General features: G+C 46.5%; 1 protein-coding gene across 2 annotated transcripts in view; it reads left to right on the top strand.

Annotated features, from left to right (window-relative positions):
• The window catches only part of LOC141144559 (serine/threonine-protein kinase ULK4-like), a 61,294-nt gene that overhangs the window by 23,970 nt on the left and 17,959 nt on the right, over positions 1-19,365 (top strand). Inside the window, exon 1 of one of the 2 annotated variants that reach the window (XM_073630348.1) lies at positions 6,366-6,727. The exons of the other annotated variant lie outside the window; for it this stretch is intronic. The gene's annotated coding sequence lies outside the window, so the exon portion shown is untranslated. Of the gene's footprint in view, positions 1-6,365; positions 6,728-19,365 lie in introns of those variants that run through there. 2 annotated transcript variants of the gene reach the window in all.

The following is a 19,365-nucleotide window of genomic DNA, read 5'->3' as shown; positions in this document are numbered from 1 at the left end:
TGACACACACACTGCGCTTCTCCGCTATACAACGCACTGTCAAATCCCAGGCTCCAGCGCGCTGGGTCAGGAGGCAGGGCTTCAGTTTCGCGCAAAACTGAAGCCCCACCTCCTGACCCAGCACGCTGGAGCCTGGGATTTGACAGTGTGTTTTATAGCAGAGGAGCGCAGTGTGCGTGTCAGTGTGATCCGTTATCATGGTCCCGGAAGCCAAGTCTCAGCCCGCACAGAGCAGGAACCTGCCATGATTTCTGAGCATTGTTCCGCATGAGAGGTTACTTTCCATACGTTCCCACCTGATAGAGAATTGTGAATCTCTGGTCTAGGAAATCGACAGCTCCAGAGTTTATCCACCTTAACACAAGCCTGTTTGGCACGCAGAACATATGTTCTGGCACGCCCAAACATTCTGGTAAGCCTCATCTTCATATGGTGGTGGTTTCTTCACAATCATATATCCCAGCATTTGGACACATTTCCCCACATTGGAGTTTTCCACTGATGAGTTTTACAACTTTAACCATATAGACTGGGACTATATATATATATATATATATACAGGGCCGATCCTACCCAGGGTGCGAAGGGTGCTTTGCACCCAGGCGCCTGCAGTGGTGGGGGCGCCGAAGAGCCAGACTTCTCCCCTCCCTCCTTCTCTCCTTGTAAATGTCCATCCAGAACTCCAGTGTGAGCGTAGGGCAGCCGTCCAGCCTGGCAGTGCTCGGGGGAGGGGCGCTTCTCTTCCTGACACGGGAATGAATTCCTCACACTGGGATCCCGCACTGTCTCTACCAACTCCAGTTGGAATGCCTCCCCCTCCCATCTCTATCTTAGGCTGCACGGAGAGAGAACTGAGGTGAGTCAGTGTGCTGTGTGTAGGAATGGCATCCCCAGCACACCTTTAGATGTGCTCTGGGCTGCCCCTACTAGGAGATGTTTTTTGGCATGATAGATTACATAGGATACACAGGCCCTGTCCCTTCCTGCACCTAAGTAGTCCATCTACAGATGTGATGTATAATGAGATGTACTAAGAGCCCTTTCACACTGACAGTGCAGGGGCATCGGCAGTAATGCGCTGCTACTTTTAGTGGCGCTTTACCGTCACTTTAGAGGTACATTTAACCCCCACTAAAGGGTTCAAAGGCGCAACCGTGGAGGCGCTTTGCAGGCACTGCCCATTGGTTTCAGTGAGCAAGGGCGCTTTAGGAGCGGTGTATACACCGCTCCTAAGGCGCCTCAAAGAAGCTACTTGCAGGAATTTTTTGAATGTCGTGCCAGTGCTCTGCTCCAGTGTGACAGCATTCGAGCTCTCACACTGGGATTGCAGATAAGGCTTTTTCCAGGCGCTATTTTTAACACTAAAGCACCTGAAAAACGTCTCCAGTGTGAAAGGGGTCTAATGGACCATCTCCTGTACTGTGTCTGCAGTAAGGATGATCTCCGGCGTGTTCGCAAGCTGCACGTGCCAAGCCTGCCAGGAACTCGACACTGCACAGCGCTAATCACAAGCAGTGAGACATTTCCCAATGTGCGGCTGCAGAGATCGGGAAATGTCTCACTGCTTGTGATTAGCGCAGCGCATTGCCGACTTCCTGGCGGGCTCGGCACGTGCAGCTTGCGAACACGCCGGAGATCATCCTTAGTCTGCAGTCTCGGATCATCTCCTGTAGTATGTCTGCAGTCTCTGACTATCTCCTGTACTATGTCCGCAGTCTCTGATCATCTCCTGCATTATGTCTGCAGTCTCTGTCTCCTATATCATGTCTGCAGTCTCTGACCATCTCCTGTACTATGTCTGCAGTCTCTGACCATCTCCTGTACTATGTCTGCAGTCTCTGATCATCTCCTGTACTATGTCTGCAGTCTCTGACCATCTCCTGTACCATGCCTGCAGTCTCTGACCATCTCCTGTATTATGTCTGCAGTCTCTGATCATCTCCTGTACTATGTCTGCAGTCTCTGACCATCTCCTGTACCATGTCTGCAGTCTCTGACCATCTCCTGTACCATGTCTGCAGTCTCTGACCATCTCCTGTACTATGTCTGCAGTCTCTGACCATCTCCTGTACTATGTCTGCAGTCTCTAATCGTCTCCTGTACTATGTCTGCAGTCTCTGACCATCTCCTGTACTATGTCTGCAGTCTCTGACCATCTCCTGTAATATGTCTGCAGTCTCTGACCATCTCCTGTACTATGTCTGCGGTCTCTGACCATCTCCTGTACTATGTCTGCAGTTCTCTTCCTGTATTTTGTTTATTGTACCTGTGAGGATCCCAGGGTAATGAAGACTTTGTGGTGAAGCATCTCTGTGGTTGAGTCGTTGCCATAGAAATATTTATAAAGGGGAGGAGTTACTAAAATGACCACGCCCATGTGGGGGCGCCAGAAATATTTCTGCACCCAGGCGCCTGTGACCCTAGGATCGGCCCTGTATATATATATATATATATATATATATATATATATATATATATATATATATATATATATATTGAGTTTTTGCACTACTAGCTGTGTGGACTTTAATTGTGTCATTTTTTATGTGTGCTAACACTAATCCTTCATTCCAACCCATTGTTTGAAGTTTTTTGGTGCCATTTGGGCCCACAGCCCATATTGCTTTTGGCACATCACTTTTTAGTGCTACACTTTTTGTTTTCGTTTTTGTTCATGTTTGCCATTTATCCAATTTGGTGTGTCAGCTGCTAATTTTTGGGGGTAGCGTGAAATTATTTGCCACATCTTTTGCCACTCCAATGCGAAAGCCAGAGGTCTTTCACACTGGAGCGGTGCGCTGGCGGGACATTAAAAAAAACATCCTGCAAGCAGCTTCTTTGATGAGCTTTAGGAGCTGTGTACACCATTCCTAAAGCGCCCCTGCCCATTGAAATCAATGGGCAGTGCTGCCGCAGTGGCGCTTTTAACCCTCCCTTTAACCCTTTGCCAGCGCTTTTAACCCCCCACTAGCAGCCAAAAAGCGTCACTAAAACGACAGTATAACACCACTAAAAATAGCAGCGTTTTACTGCCGATGCCCGGGCGCTGTTAGTGTGAAAGTGCCATGAGGCTCCTTTCACACAGGCTTGCCTGTTTGACAGACTCCGCTTGCGGTGGGAGATCGCTCCATTGATCCCCACTGAGCAGACGGATCACAGGTTCGTCTCCACTTACTGTGCAGAGACGGACCTGTCAGAGTTCCACTCTCCTCTATAGGGCGATTGGATGAAAACGAACTGCCTGTCCGTTTTCATCCAATCTCATCCACCAGACGGATGGAAAATAGGGTCACCATTCGTCTGGATTTGGCAGACAGGATCAGATCAGATAGCAGTGGATGTCACCAGACATGTCACCGCTGTTATCCGCTGCCCCATAGGGGTGAATGGAGTGTCTGATCAGGTCCGCCTGAAAAACTGACGGATTTACCTCTTTGGAAAGCCCGTGTAAAAGGGCCCTTAGTAACATGGTACCAAAGCTGAGCTTATCCTTGAGAGAGCTTACAGTCTAAAGACCTTGGGGGAAATTTACTAAAACTGGTGCACTCAGAATCTGGTGCAGCCATTCAACTTCTAACTTCAGCTTGTTCAATTAAGGTTTGACAATAAAACCTGCAAGCTGATTGGTTTCTATGCAGATCTGCATCAGATTTTGCACTGTCTAACTTTAGCACATCTCCCCTCATTTCTCACATATATAGATGCACACACACTGACTCACAGGGTAGAGCCCCCCCTGCCCACACAGACAGGGAAGGTGAGGGTGTAGAGACACTGACAGTGGCTACTGTGCAGGTGAAGGATTTTGGACACATCACACTACTCAGGAGTGAGAAGAGGACTGACATCATTACAGGGGGGTGGTAAGGGACCAGAGGTGTTGGGGTGCCATTGAAGCACTGGATTAGTCCCCCCCTGTACCAAAACTGGCAGCAATAGGAAATCTGAATGGGGGACTTCACAGGGTATAAAGGAAAATAGACTGTCAGTGAACGTTAGAGGGGGTTTAAAAATTGGGGCTTTAACTTGTTCAGATCCGCGCTATAGCTGAATGATAGCTACAGCGCGGATCTGCTTTGCCTGGAGGCCATCTATTGACGTCCTCCCCTTTGCAAGCTGGGCGTGTGGCGCGCGCTATGATTACCCGAGTCAATGAGACTTGGGTGATCATAGATCCGAGTAAGAGGCCGACGCCGGCCCCTTACTATGTGATCAGCTGTCAGCCAATGACAGCTGGTCACATGATGTAAACAGAGGATCGGTAATCAGTTTTTTTTCTTCTCACGCTGTCAAAGCCGATTGCCGGCTTCTGTTTGAAGGGACATCGGTCCCGAAGAGGCGAAGCCGCCTCATAAGTGCCCAAAAGTATCGTCTGCCAGTGCCACCAATCAGTGCCCACAGTAGTAAGTGCCAGCAATCAGTGCCCACAGTAGTAAGTGCCAGCAGTCAGTGCCCACAAGTGCCACCTATTAATACCCACCAGTGATGCCAATCAGTGCCTCAGTGCCACCTAGCAGTGCTGCCTATCATTTTCACCTACCAGTGCCCATCACTGCCACCTATCAATGCCCTTCAGTTCCACCCATCAGTGCCCACCAATGCCACCTATCAGTGTCCACCAGTGCCACCTCATCAGCGCCCACCAGTGCCGCCTATTAGTGCCCATCAGTGCCGCCTCATCAGCGTACATCAATGAAGGAGAAAAATGACCTGTTTGCAAAATGTATTAACAAAATATAAAACAGTCTTGTATTTTTTTTTTTAAATCGGTCTTATTAAATTTTTTTAATAAAAAATAAAAAACCCAGAGGTGATCAAATGCCATCAAAAGAAAGCTCTATTTGTGGGAAAAAAAGGATAAAACTTTTATTTGGGTACAGTGTTGTATGACTGCGCAATTGTCATTCAAAGAGTGACAGCGCTAAAAGCTGAAAATTGGTCTGGGCAGGAGGGAGGTTTAGGTGCCCAGTAAGCAAGTGGTTAATATACAGTAGCATGTTGACAACTGGAAGAAGCTAATAATGATAATAGTAGATGGATACTAATAATAGTATAAATACATCATTATAATCTATTATTATTCGCTTCCATTATTATCTAACAATAGCTTCTATTATTATCATTTGTTATGAGCTAGTCTTATATCTATCATTATTAATAGAGAATACAGATAATGACAGGGTCTCTTTCATAGTGAAAATGTAAATGATCAGATTGGGTGATTTACCTCTCTTCACTGTCAGCGACACATGGCGTTTGTTTTTCTTACACTGATAACATCGGTGGGTGACGTAGCCGGCCTAAACCCGCCCATGGTTTCCTCCAATCCTGCAGTAAAAATGTCCGACTCGGCTTCAATAAATGCTCGCCCCCCCCCCCCATTCTCCAAATCCCCTAGTGATAGTCTCCGCCCTCTTAGCGTCCAACTGTGAAGCTGTAGGAAGACATGGAAGTGGGAGTGACAGAATAGCCGAATTGTGCTCCTCCTCTAGGTGGTCAATCGCAGACTGATGCTCCCTCCGAGTGACGCATGTAAGGTAAAGCCCTTCGCCGCGCGCTCGCACTTCATTGGCTGTCTCTCTAACTGTTCTCCGGAGCAGGCTCCGCCCCCTCAATCCTATGGTCTAACAGCTTTGAGCTCGCGGCTCTGCCATTGGTCAGTAGGCGTGGCCTGTGTACTCCTGCTTCACAGCTTTGGTGCCCCGGCTCCTCCCCCACATTCTCCGCTTTTAGTGACACATGGCGTTTTTTATTTCTTACATTGGTGACATCTGTGGGTGGCGTAGTAAAATTGTCTGACTCGGCTTCAGTAAATGCCCGCCTCCTCTCTCTAAATCCCATAGTGATAGTCTCCGCCCTTTTAGTATCCAGCTGTGCTTCTGCAGGAAGACATTGAGGTGGGCGTGACGGAGAACTGACGAATCGTGCTCCTCCTCTAGAGATGATCAGTCGCAAATTGATCCTTCCTCCGAGTGACGCACTACACTAACGCCCTCTCACCGCGCGCTCGCACTTAATTGGCTGTCTCCGGAGCAGGTTCTGCCCACTCAATCCTGCAATCCCACAGCTTTGAGCTCGCGGCTCTGCCATTGGTCAGTAGGCGTGGCCTGTGTACTCCTGCTCCTCCCCCCACATTTTCCGATCAAGGCTGTGGGGACAGCAGCACGGCTTCATAATACATGTATATCTCCAGCTACAATAAGGAAGAGAAACAGAACACAATTTTAAACGACCAAACTTTATTTCTGTTTTGACAAATTGTACAGAGAACGCCTATAGGTCACGTGGTAACGAAGCGCCTCTGCTATAGGCTAGGGCTTCTCATTACCAAGCAGGCAGTTTCTGATCCGTCCAATCATCAGCAGTCCCTGTGAAGCGTCCATTCCTTGCCTCCCTGTTGCTAGGGTAACGGAGCAATCCATTAAACACTAAAAATAGGGGTGGTGATGTGGAAAAAAAATATAATTTTTACTTGCTTTACAATGAATATGATTCCAGATATTAGAAGAGGTAAGAATAAATAGCGATCACTGCACAGGTGTGTACAAGACACCACAGCGGTTTGTTTATGTCTCATTCCCACCACGTGGTAATGATGAAGTTCCCCTCGGACAGACTGTAGTCCGGGGTCTCTGCAGTTGCTCTGGGATTAGAAGCATGGACTAGTCCGGTAGTTGGATGGGATTTGTGACATTATCTGGAGGAAGGAGATGGTGAGAGAGCCGAGGTGAGCGAGCATAGATCAGGTGTGATCTCCCCCTGTGCTGTCTGTGTGCTGGGCTCTACCCTACAGCATAGTTGCCAACATTGAAAAAAAAAAAATGTGGGACACTTTTTTGGCTGTAGGCGGAGCCGATCAATAATTAGGGGGCGGGGCATTCGTTTGTAGGTGTGGCCTAGTAAAAAATAAAAGCGCGCTGCGGTGAAAAATGGGTGTGGCTTACGCGGAAAGGGGCATGGCTTGCATGAAAAGTGGGCATGGTTTGCATGAAAAATGGGCGTGGCTTATGTGAAAGTGGACGTGGCTTAAATTGGCGTGGCTCAAGAGGGTGTGGTTAGAGTCTGAGATGAATGAGGGATGGAGAGGGAGAGGGAAAGGGGGAGAGGGAGAGGGGGAGAGAGGAATGACGGGACAGCAGCCCCAGATCCTACACAACAATAGAAATATGTGTATTCTAGAAAGTTTAACAATCAGCAAATAAAGATACTCCAAACACCTGGTGTTAGCACTTCAATCATCCCGGCACCATGATTGTTATGGTGTCAGGATGATTGAAGCGCATTATTTCTATTATTACATTGTAATATAAAATTAAATAATTCAACTCACCATAATGCCGAATCAGTGGGAATCCTTAGCGTGTCACTAGCCACGTCGCCTGCCACCAGCAGAGTCTGTCCTTGCATCAGGTGCCCCCGGCAGAGTCTGTCCTTGCATCAGGTGCCCCCGCCAGAGTCTGTCCTTGCATCAGGTGCCCCCGCCAGTGCAGCCCCCCCCCCAGTTAGTGCAGCCTCCCCCCCAGTTAGTGCAGCCTCCCCCCCTCAGTGCAGCCCCCCCTCAGTGCAGCCCCCCTCAGTTAGTGCAGCCCCCCTCAGTTAATGCAGCCCCCCCTCAGTTAGTGCAGCCCCCCTCAGTGCAGCCCCCCTCAGTTAGTGCAGCCCCCCCTCAGTGCAGCCCCCCTCAGTTAGTGCAGCCTCCCCCCCCTCAGTGCAGCCCCCCCTCAGTTAGTGCAGCCCCCCCCCTCAGTGCAGCCCCCCCTCAGTTAGTGCAGCCCCCCCTCAGTGCAGCCCCCCTCAGTTAGTGCAGCCCCCCCTCAGTGCAGCCCCCCTCAGTGCAGCCCCCCTCAGTTAGTGCAGCCTCCCCCCCTCAGTGCAGCCCCCCCCTCAGTTAGTGCAGCCCCCCTCAGTTAGTGCAGCCTCCCCCCCTCAGTGCAGTCCCCCCTCAGTTAGTGCAGCCCCCCCCCTCAGTGCAGCCCCCCTCAGTTAGTGCAGCCCCCCTCAGTGCAGCCCCCCCTCAGTTAGTGCAGCCCCCCTCAGTGCAGCCCCCCCTCAGTGCAGCCCCCCTCAGTTAGTGCAGCCCCCCCTCAGTGCAGCCCCCCTCAGTTAGTGCAGCCCCCCCCTCAGTGCAGCCCCCCTCTGTTATTGCAGCCCCCCTCAGTGCAGCCCCCACTCAGTTAGTACAGCCCCCCCAGTTAGTGCAGCCCCCCCTCAGTGCAGCCTCCCCCCCTCAATGCAGCTCGGCCCCCGCTCAGTGGAGGAGCGGCCGGTGTTCCCCTCGGCAATGGCGGACCCCCTGTACTGCGCAGGCGCAGCACTTGCGCAGTACGGGGCTGGGGAACTTTCAGCAAGACCCGGCGCCGGCGCCGTGTCTTCTGCTCGCTTCAGTGGAGAGGGGAGGGGCCGTGCATCCAAAGAAGCCGCTTCATTGGCTGCACGGATCGAGCCTCCTTCCCCTCTCCACTCAACACTAGAGGCAGATAGAGCGGCGGCGCCGGCCGCCATTTTGCTGGAGCCCGCTGCTCCAAAAAAAACAAAAAAAAAAAAACAACATTCCCGATTTTCCTTATGGAAAATCCCGATTCGGGACACTCTCCAATCGGGACGAGGGTCCCAAAATCGAGATTGTCCCGGGAAAATTGGGACTGTTGGCAACTATGCTACAGGCATGCTCTGCTGTCACTTGTAGTGCTTCTGCTGCTTACTGTGTCATCTCTGAAGTCTGCCCAATTATTTCCAGGAAGTTCCAAAATTAGGGAAGTCACATCTACATATATAGCAAAACGTTTAGTACATATGCTTTAACCCCTTCATCACCAAGCAATCCTAATGCCTGGTACACACAATGGGGTTTATTTACTAAAGCTGGAGAGTGCAAAATCAGGCTCACTTCTACATAGAAACCAATCAGCTTCCAGGTTTTATTGCCAAATCTTACTTGAACAAGCTGAGGTTAGAAGCTGATTGGCTACCATGCACAGCTGCACCAGAGATCTGAGTGCACCAGCCTTAATAAATCTACCCCAATGAGAAAATCGGATGACTAATACCGCTATGGGAGCGATCATAAAATAATCTGATCGCCCCTTCTGATTATTAGTGCGAAACTTTCGCGAGCAGATCGCGACCGTTCATACAAAATTATCCGAAGGGAAAAACATGAGCATTTTTCTCATACAATTTCAGAACAAACGACTTTTGTTTAATCAGTATAGTATTTCTCTGTAAAGAATCCAGTGACCAAGACCGTACGTGCTTGGAAACGAGAGAATACATTACATCATCGTGGGAAGTTGTACCCTGTGTTACGAGAATTTACACAACTCTAGTAACCTATTTGTTTTCTATATGAGACTAGCATGTGAAGCTTCGAACGCGCCGGGAGCTTATCCTTTTTAGAAATACACACCAAACTGATCATGTGCAGAGTGTCCCCAAGGCTCTGTTCTATCAGGAAATGGATTGGGGACAGTTAAAGTGATTTGAAAAGGTTCATTTAAAAAATGTAAATAAAAATAACTAGAGGTCGACCGATATGTTTTTTTCTCGGGCCGATGCCGATATTTAGAAATCGCGGTGGCCGATGGCCGATATGTGATGCTGATTTTTTTTTTTTTCCCTTCATCTCATAAAATCTAACGGTTAGACTCCTTTCACACTGGGGCGTTTTTCAGGCGCTTTTGGGCTAAAAATAGTGCCTGTAAAGTGCCTGTAAAATGGCTCCCCTGCAGTCTCAGTGTGAAAGCCCGAGTGCTTTCACACTGAGGCGATGCGCTGGCAGGATGTTAAAAAAAAGTCCTGCAAGCAGCATCTTTGGAGCGGTGTATACCACCACTCCTGCCCATTGAAATGAATGCGCACCGCTGCCGAAGCGCCTGCAAAGCGTTTCGGCAGCGGCGCTTCAGGGGCGCATTTAACCCCTTCCTCGGCTGCTAGCTGGGTTATAAGCGCCCCGCTAGCAGCCGAATATCGCCGCTAAAATGACAGTAAAGCTCCGCTAAAACTAGCAGCGTTTTACCGTCAACGCATGCCCGCTCCAGTGTGAGAGCAACCTTAAGTGATACAGAAAATCTTTTACATTTAAACATTTATTAAACAAAACAAACCTCCAATCAGTTCACTTGTATGTAGAATTTAGATTAAAAAAAATAAAAAAAAACTATACCTTAAATATTAAATACACAAAAACAGGTAATCAAAACTTTTGGACAAAAAAAAAATGGGCTAACTTTACTGCTTAGTTTTTTTAAAAATGTATTAGTGTATTTTTTTAAAAAAAATTGTGTTTGAAAGACCGCTGTGCAAATACTGTGTGACATAAAATATTGCTATTTTATTCCCTAGGGTCTCTGCTAAAAAATATATATAATGTTTGGGGGTTCTAAGTGATTTTCTAGCAGAAAATACAGGATTTTTACTTGTAAGCAACAAATGTCAGAAAAGATTTAGTCTTTAAATGGTTAAACTGAGAGCTTCTACACACAGAGTTCAGTCAATTCATAAGTGTAAACATTGTATCTCTTCAGTTTCTTTTTATCAGACTTGGCAGGCTGCCCAGAGAGGAGAGAAGTCACTTCACAGAAGACTTCAGGCAACTTGTATTGACTTCTATTACAGAAGTCATTTGCAAGTCGCGCTGAAGTTATATCGGCCTTTTTTATCAGCACAATCGGCCGATTAAGTAAAAAACACCAAATATCGGCCGATATATCGGTCGACCTCTAAAAATAACAAACATGTCATACTTGCCTCCTCTGTCAAGGGTTTTGCACAGAGTGGTCCAGATCCTCCTCTTCTGGGGTGCCCGGGTGGTGCTTCTGGCTCCTCCTCTTCATCGAGTGCCCCCACAGAGATCCACATTCCAGGCCTGATGCGCTCCCGAGTCCTGATGCTGCGTCCATTGACACACACAGCAGGACTCGGCCTACCCCCCCCTGCTCCCGTGTCACTGCATTTGATTGACAGCAGTGGGAGCCAATGGCTCCCACTGCTATCAATCTATCCAGTGAGTACCCAAGACAGTGGTTGGAGCTGCTGGGCTCGTCCTCGACGCTGGAACAAACGGGTTCAGGTAAGTAAAAGGGGGGCTCTGGGGGGAAGCTGCAGCACAGGTTTTTCACCTTAATGCATAGAATGCATTAAAGTGACAAACCTCGAGACTTTACAACCCCTTTTGCTGCATGCTCGTTCCCGATTCGCTGCTCTATATGTCCATAAAACACAAAGAGCTTGCACTCCCCCCGCTCTCTCCTCCTCCAGCAGAGCAAAGAATGCAAAATATTTTACAGCGCACACATACAAGAATGACATTTCCTGCAAGGCTAGTTAAAAACACCTGAACATATTCAAAAAATACGGGGGTTTGGTCACACTATATGGTCATATAGTGCTAAGCCCACTTACTGTGACAAAGTACCCCGAATTAGTGGGTCCTACTCTAGTAATAGAATGAAAGATCCTTTGTCTCAACCATGGGAGCTAAACTCCTCTATGTGGGAGAACTGAAGGGGATACATCCTATACACTGGTGGCCACTAAATAAGAGGTACTGAGGAGGGGGAGGGGTGCTCCAGCCCAAAAAACCTGGTCAGGGTCTATTTCAATATACAAGTACATATTTGGGGGGGCACACCATACAATGCGTTTAAATTCAAGATGGTGCTGCTATAAGACCTACAAACAGTACAAAATATTTTACAGCGCACACATACAAGAATGACATTTCCTGCAAGGCTAGTTAAAAACACCTGAACATATTCAAAAAAATATGGGGGTTTGGTCACACTATATGGTCATATAGTGCTAATCCCACTTACTGCGACAAAGTACCCCGAATTGTTAGAGCAAATAATGCATTAACCACTTCACCACTGGGCACTTAAACCCCCCTTAATAACCAGACCAATTTTCAGCTTTTGGTGCTCTCACATTTTGGAACCAATGGGAGATGAGTACAGCGCTGCACCAATATTAATAGAGGATGGTTACACAGTAAGCAGCTGACACACCTCTTAGACAAAGGTAAAATAGAAATAAAAAGTGTATAAAGTGTAGCGCTATATGTGTAAATATTATAGATGAAAAAACATAGTGAACTAAGCCCAAACCATTTCTGGAGGGCCCACGAAAAAAATTAAAAATAATATAATTCAAAATTACATATAAATGACTAAACACAATCAAAAATGTACTGAGTGCCACACACTGTCATATAAATTGATTCTAATAGACCAGTGGAAAAACAATGTGAAAAATAGTATAAAAGTGAAGAAATAACAAAATGTCCATAAATGTTGAAAATGATGATCCTAATAAAATTCAACACCCGCCACCAAAAGTCTTTGAGGGTTGAATACTGAAAACAACAATGGAAAGCTTCTGGCAAGTGGATAGATAGAACACCAAATAAATGAGACGTCTAAATGAGTGTCAGGACCACCACCGGAGCATCAGAGGAGGCTTACCGGAACCAGGTGACTTGAGAAGACATACGTCTTACAAGTCTCAAAAAGCTTGTTTAGCCACCAAGGCTGGCATGATGGATCCTCAGGTGTCCTCAACTTCAAGTGGGGGGGGGGCGGGGAATAGAGATCCAGTCACAGCTTCAGCCGTCCAGACTTTTCAACAGGCCAACCGGATATATTTACATACCATGGGAGAAATAAAGCTCACATGGCATGATATCGTTTAAAAACATGGATTTATTAAAACAATAAAAAGGAACACTCACATGTTAGGAGATCGGAATAAGCTCAAAACTGTATATCAATCGCGGTGATCATAGGGAGTCCACCCAACATGTTTCGGCTAACAAGCCTTCATCTGGGGTGTGGAGCCCCCCCCACCTCACCGCTATTTAAACTAGAAATGACCCCCACTGGGAGTGTCACAGCACAGGAAGTGCCCCACTGATGTCACTTCCGGTTTAGTAGATTGGTATAAATAGTAAGAAATATATGTAAATTTTGGGATTCTAGTAAGTGGTATTATGCCACTAGCACCAGTTAATAGAGTTTAAAACTAAGACCAAAGGAGCGTCTATAATATTCATATGGCCAGCCGACCCGGAAGTGCTCGGAATTCAACCAAGCCTCGGTGTCAGCATGGCCAGATAGGCAGATCAGAGCGCCTACACGCTCCGCCCGCCGGACATGTCCAGGTAGCAGGGCCGTGCGCAATAGCGGAAGTCACAGGGGGAAGTCCGCCTGCGCACCAGGCCTCGCTCTCAGTTGGCGAATCCATAGGCCGGAACGCCATCATGCTCCGCCCCTCGGACTCCGCATCGAATGTGTAGACAGGGCCCGCCTCCGTCGAATGCGGCGCGCGCGCATTCGACGCTCGGGACCTAGCTTCATCACCACGCTGACAGTTCCCGCACTTCCTGTATGTAGGGAGGAGGGCCCCAATAGGCTGGAGAAGGCCGGAACTACATCCCGGCGATCTCATAACACAAGCCAAGTGTCAGCAAAGGTGGAAGCGATAGAAACCTGGAACGCATCCAATATATAAACGTCAACAAGCTAGAAGTGATAATGAAAAATTAAGGAATTAAAAGATTAAGTGCTTTTAGTTATATGGGGGCAATGGCCACAACCATAGAGTATTAAAAAGGGAATTAAAAGATTAAGTACTTTTAGTTATATGGGGGCAATGGCCACAACCATAGAGTATTAAAAAGTGACACTACCAATGGGGGACATCCCAAAGGATCCATGTAATGCACCATATGCAAGGGGGACTACCAATAACAGTAATACCGTTAAAAAGGGGACATCCACCAAGATACACAAATACAAAAAGTAATTGTATAATGTCACAATATAAAAGATATTAGTGGTCAAGAACTGCCTGGTATTGATATGAGAATTTAATTAAAACATATACACCAGAAAAGAAATGTATAAAAATATATAAGAATGGAAATAAAAATGAGAGAGATCATAAGTAGCTATGCCTGATTAATAAACGAATTGATGTCCCACTCCACGTTAATACCTTGCGGGAAGTGGGAACCCAATTCGTAAATCCAGTAAGTCTCACGGCGGGAGACCCCCCTAAGGGTTGATCCACCCCGCCAGGGAGCCACATATTTGTCGATGATGAGAAACTGGGTACCTTCAGGGTTTCGATCGTGGAATTCCCTATAGTGACGAGGTACAGTGTGTTTGGTGCTACCTGCCTTAATAAGGTTGATGTGCTCAGAGACTCTGGTAGTAAATGACCTGATAGTTCGTCCCACATACTGTTTGCCACATGGGCAGGTCAAAAGGTAAACTACCCCTGTGGTCGCGCAGGTGCAGAACTGCTTGATCTTGTAGGAACGGCCAGTCACTGTAGAGGAAAAAGTGTGACTAGCTCTCCTACCATTGATATTATATTGACAGACCAAGCATTTTTTACAGGGGTGAAAACTGGTCCAGTTGTGAAAAAAGGAAGGTTTGTTTGGGGGATTAACCACATTAGGTGCCAACCTATTACGAAGGGACGGAGCGCCCTTGAAGACCACCTTAAGGGTTCCGGGCAACATAGGGCCCAAAATCTTGTCTGTTTTTAAAACGTCCCAATGGTGTTCAAAAATTCTTCTAATGTGTTTATGTTGGATGGAGAAAGATGTCATGAAAGACCATTTAAAGTCCTCATTTACCTGTCTAGGTTTGCCCTCTAAAAGTGTTTGACGATCAACAAGACAGGCATTGTCTATCTCCATATCCAAATCTGAGGGTTTATAACCCTTCTCCAAAAACCTATTTTTAAGAGACGCTGCTTGGGTCTTAAAGGTGTTGAGATCACTGCAGTTCCTGCGTAATCGCAGGAACTGGCTTTTAGGGACTGATCTGATCCAAGGGGCATGGTGGCAACTATCGGTAGGAATATATCTATTCCGATCGGTGGATTTAAAATAGGTACTGAATACAAATTGGCCTTCCCTTCTCTCAATAACCAGGTCCAAAAAATGGACAGAGGATACGCTTGCTTCAAAAGACAAGACAATATTCATGTTGTTATCATTAAGGGTCGCAAAAAAATCAACCAAATCTTCCGAAGTCCCAGTCCATAGGAGGAGGATGTCATCTATGTACCGAGCCCACAACAAAAGGTGCGGGCTCTGCATAGCATAGACGACATCCTCCTCCCATTTGGCCATAAATAAATTGGCCAGACTGGGAGCGAACTTCGCTCCCATTGCGTGACCTTTGTGTTGCCGGTAGAATCTACCATCGAACCAGAAGTAATTGTGCTGTGTTGCAAACTCAATTAGTTTGATAATGTAGTCCACCTGGGGTGTGGCAAGGGTAGCGTCTCTGTCAAGAAAGCATTTGACCGCATCAATGCCCCTGTCTTGTGGGATGCAGGTGTAAAGTGATGCAACATCCGCAGTTGCCATGATGAGATCACCTGAGTAGGAAACATTAGAAAGTAATTTGATCACATCTTTGGTGTCCTTCAAAAAGGACGACATCTTAGTGACTGATGGCTGGAGGAAAAAATCAATATATTTCCCAATTTTAGAGGTGACCGAGTCGATGCCACTAATTATTGGCCGACCAGGGGGATGTAGGGGGTCCTTATGAACCTTAGGCAGGTAATACATAACAGGTATGCGCGGAGCAAGTGGGACTAAAAATGATCTCTCTTTCTTGTTTAAAATATAAGAATTGTAACCTTTGGATACCAGTCTTTGTAACTCTTTCTTTTACTTATGTGTGGGGTTACTCGGTAGTTCGATGTATGTCTCGTGATCTCCCAAAATGCGATGCATTTCGTGGATATAGTCAGATTTGTTCAATAAGACAATGCCACTGCCCTTGTCGGCGGGGCGGATAACTAAATTTTTGTTGTCACAAAGTGTTTTAGGCCTGTTGAAGGTAAGGGGTTGGGGAATTTGCGTTTCAACGGAATGTTGGCTAAATCTCTCAACACTAGTTCCTTGAACAGATTAATAGCTGGTGGAAGCTGTGTTGGAGGGCTGAAAAGAGAGGGGTTGGATAAACCTGAGTGAACAGTGCCAGATGTTGCCGCTCTGGCCACATTCCTAGAGGGGCATTGATGCGGTCAAATGCTTTCTTGACAGAGACGCTACCCTTGCCACACCCCAGGTGGACTACATTATCGAACTAATTGAGTTTGCAACACAGCACAATTACTTCTGGTTCGATGGTAGATTCTACCGGCAACACAAAGGTGTCGCAATGGGAGCGAAGTTCGCTCCCAGTCTGGCCAATTTATTTATGGCCAAATGGGAGGAGGATGTCGTCTATGCTATGCAGAGCCCACACCTTTTGTTGTGGGCTCGGTACATAGATGACATCCTCCTCCTATGGACTGGGACTTCGGAAGATTTGGTTGATTTTTTTGCGACCCTTAATGATAACAACATGAATATTGTCTTGTCTTTTGAAGCAAGCGTATCCTCTGTCCATTTTTTGGACCTGGTTATTGAGAGAAGGGAAGGCCAATTTGTATTCAGTACCTATTTTAAATCCACCGATCGGAATGGATATATTCCTACCGATAGCTGCCACCATGCCCCTTGGATCAGATCAGTCCCTAAAAGCCAGTTCCTGCGATTACGCAGGAACTGCAGTGATCTCAACACCTTTAAGACCCAAGCAGCGTCTCTTAAAAATAGGTTTTTGGAGAAGGGTTATAAACCCTCAGATTTGGATATGGAGATAGACAATGCCTGTCTTGTTGATCGTCAAACACTTTTAGAGGACAAACCTAGACAGGTAAATGAGGACTTTAAATGGTCTTTCATGACATCTTTCTCCATCCAACATAAACACATTAGAAGAATTTTTGAACACCATTGGGACGTTTTAAAAACAGACAAGATTTTGGGCCCTATGTTGCCCGGAACCCCTAAGGTGGTCTTCAAGGGCGCTCCGTCCCTTCGTAATAGGTTGGCACCTAATGTGGTTAATCCCCCAAACAAACCTTCCTTTTTTCACAACTGGACCGGTTTTCACCCCTGTAAAAAATGCTTGGTCTGTCAATATAATATCAATGGTAGGAGAGCTAGTCACACTTTTTCCTCTACGGTGACTGGCCGTTCCTACAAGATCAAGCAGTTCTGCACCTGCGCGACCACAGGGGTAGTTTACCTTTTGACCTGCCCATGTGGCAAACAGTATGTGGGACGAACTATCAGGTCATTTACTACCAGAGTCTCTGAGCACATCAACCTTATTAAGGCAGGTAGCACCAAACACACTGTACCTCGTCACTATAGGGAATTCCACGATCGAAACCCTGAAGGTACCCAGTTTCTCATCATCGACAAATATGTGGCTCCCTGGCGGGGTGGATCAACCCTTAGGGGGGTCTCCCGCCGTGAGACTTACTGGATTTACGAATTGGGTTCCCACTTCCCGCAAGGTATTAATGTGGAGTGGGACATCAATTCGTTTATTAATCAGGCATAGCTACTTATGATCTCTCTCATTTTTATTTCCATTCTTATATATTTTTATACATTTCTTTTCTGGTGTATATGTTTTAATTAAATTCTCATATCAATGCCAGGCAGTTCTTGACCACTAATATCTTTTATATTGTGACATTATACAATTACTTTTTGTATTTGTGTATCTTGGTGGATGTCCCCTTTTTAACGGTATTACTGTTATTGGTAGTCCCCCTTGCATATGGTGCATTACATGGATCCTTTGGGATGTCCCCCATTGGTAGTGTCACTTTTTAATACTCTATGGTTGTGGCCATTGCCCCCATATAACTAAAAGTACTTAATCTTTTAATTCCCTTTTTAATACTCTATGGTTGTGGCCATTGCCCCCATATAACTAAAAGCACTTAATCTTTTAATTCCTTAATTTTTCATTTTCACTTCTAGCTTGTTGATGTTTATATATTGGATGCGTTCCAGGTTTCTATCGCTTCCACCTTTGCTGACACTTGGCTTGTGTTATGAGATCGCCGGGATGTAGTTCCGGCCTTCTCCAGCCTATTGGGGCCCTCCTCCCTACATACAGGAAGTGCGGGAACTGTCAGCGTGGTGATGAAGCTAGGTCCCGAGCGTCGAATGCGCGCGCGCCGCATTCGACGGAGGCGGGCCCTGTCTACACATTCGATGCGGAGTCTGAGGGGCGGAGCATGATGGCGTTCCGGCCTATGGATTCGCCAACTGAGAGCGAGGCCTGGTGCGCAGGCGGACTTCCCCCTGTGACTTCCGCTATTGCGCACGGCCCTGCTACCTGGACATGTCCGGCGGGCGGAGCGTGTAGGCGCTCTGATCTGCCTATCTGGCCATGCTGACACTGAGGCTTGGTTGAATTCCGAGCACTTCCGGGTCGGCTGGCCATATGAATATTATAGACGCTCCTTTGGTCTTATTTTTAAACTCTATTAACTGGTGCTAGTGGCATAATACCACTTACTAGAATCCCAAAATTTACATATATTTCTTACTATTTATACCAATCTACTAAACCGGAAGTGACATCAGTGGGGCACTTCCTGTGCTGTGACACTCCCAGTGGGGGTCATTTCTAGTTTAAATAGCGGTGAGGTGGGGGGGCTCCACACCCCAGATGAAGGCTTGTTAGCCGAAACATGTTGGGTGGACTCCCTATGATCACCGCGATTGATATACAGTTTTGAGCTTATTCCGATCTCCTAACATGTGAGTGTTCCTTTTTATTGTTTTAATAAATCCTTGTTTTTAAACGATATCATGCCATGTGAGCTTTATTTCTCCCGTGGTATGTAAATATATCCGGTTGGCCTGTTGAAAAGTCTGGACGGCTGAAGCTGTGACGGGATCTCTATTCCCCCCCCCCCATTTGAAGTTGAGGACACCTGAGGATCCATCTTGCCAGCCTGGGTGGCTAAACAAGCTTTTTGAGACTTGTAAGACGTATGTCTTCTCAAGTCACCTGGTTCCGGTAAGCCTCCTCTGATGCTCCGGTGGTGGTCCTGACACTCATTTAAACGTCTCATTTATTTGGTGTTCTATCTATCCACTTGCCAGAAGCTTTCCATTGTTGCTTTCAGTATTCAACCCTCAAAGACTTTTGGTGGCGGGTGTTGAATTTTATTAGGATCATAATTTTCAACATTTATGGACATTTTGTTATTTCTTCACTTTTATACTATTTTTCACATTGTTTTTCCACTGGTCTATTAGAATCAATTTATATGACAGTGTGTGGCACTCAGTACATTTTTGATTGTGTTTAGTCATTTATATGTAATTTTGAATTATATTATTTTTAATTTTTTTCGTGGGCCCTCCAGAAATGGTTTGGGCTTAGTTCACTATGTTTTTTCATCTATAATATTTACACATATAGCGCTACACTTTATACACTTTTTATTTGCTCTCACATTTTAAATGACAATTACTCA

The sequence above is a fragment of the Aquarana catesbeiana genome, linkage group LG05, assembly GCF_042186555.1.
Source record: "Aquarana catesbeiana isolate 2022-GZ linkage group LG05, ASM4218655v1, whole genome shotgun sequence".
NCBI lineage: Eukaryota > Metazoa > Chordata > Amphibia > Anura > Ranidae > Aquarana > Aquarana catesbeiana.
The sequence above is the reverse complement of the archived record's forward strand: the minus strand, read 5'-3'. Positions and strand labels throughout refer to the sequence as shown.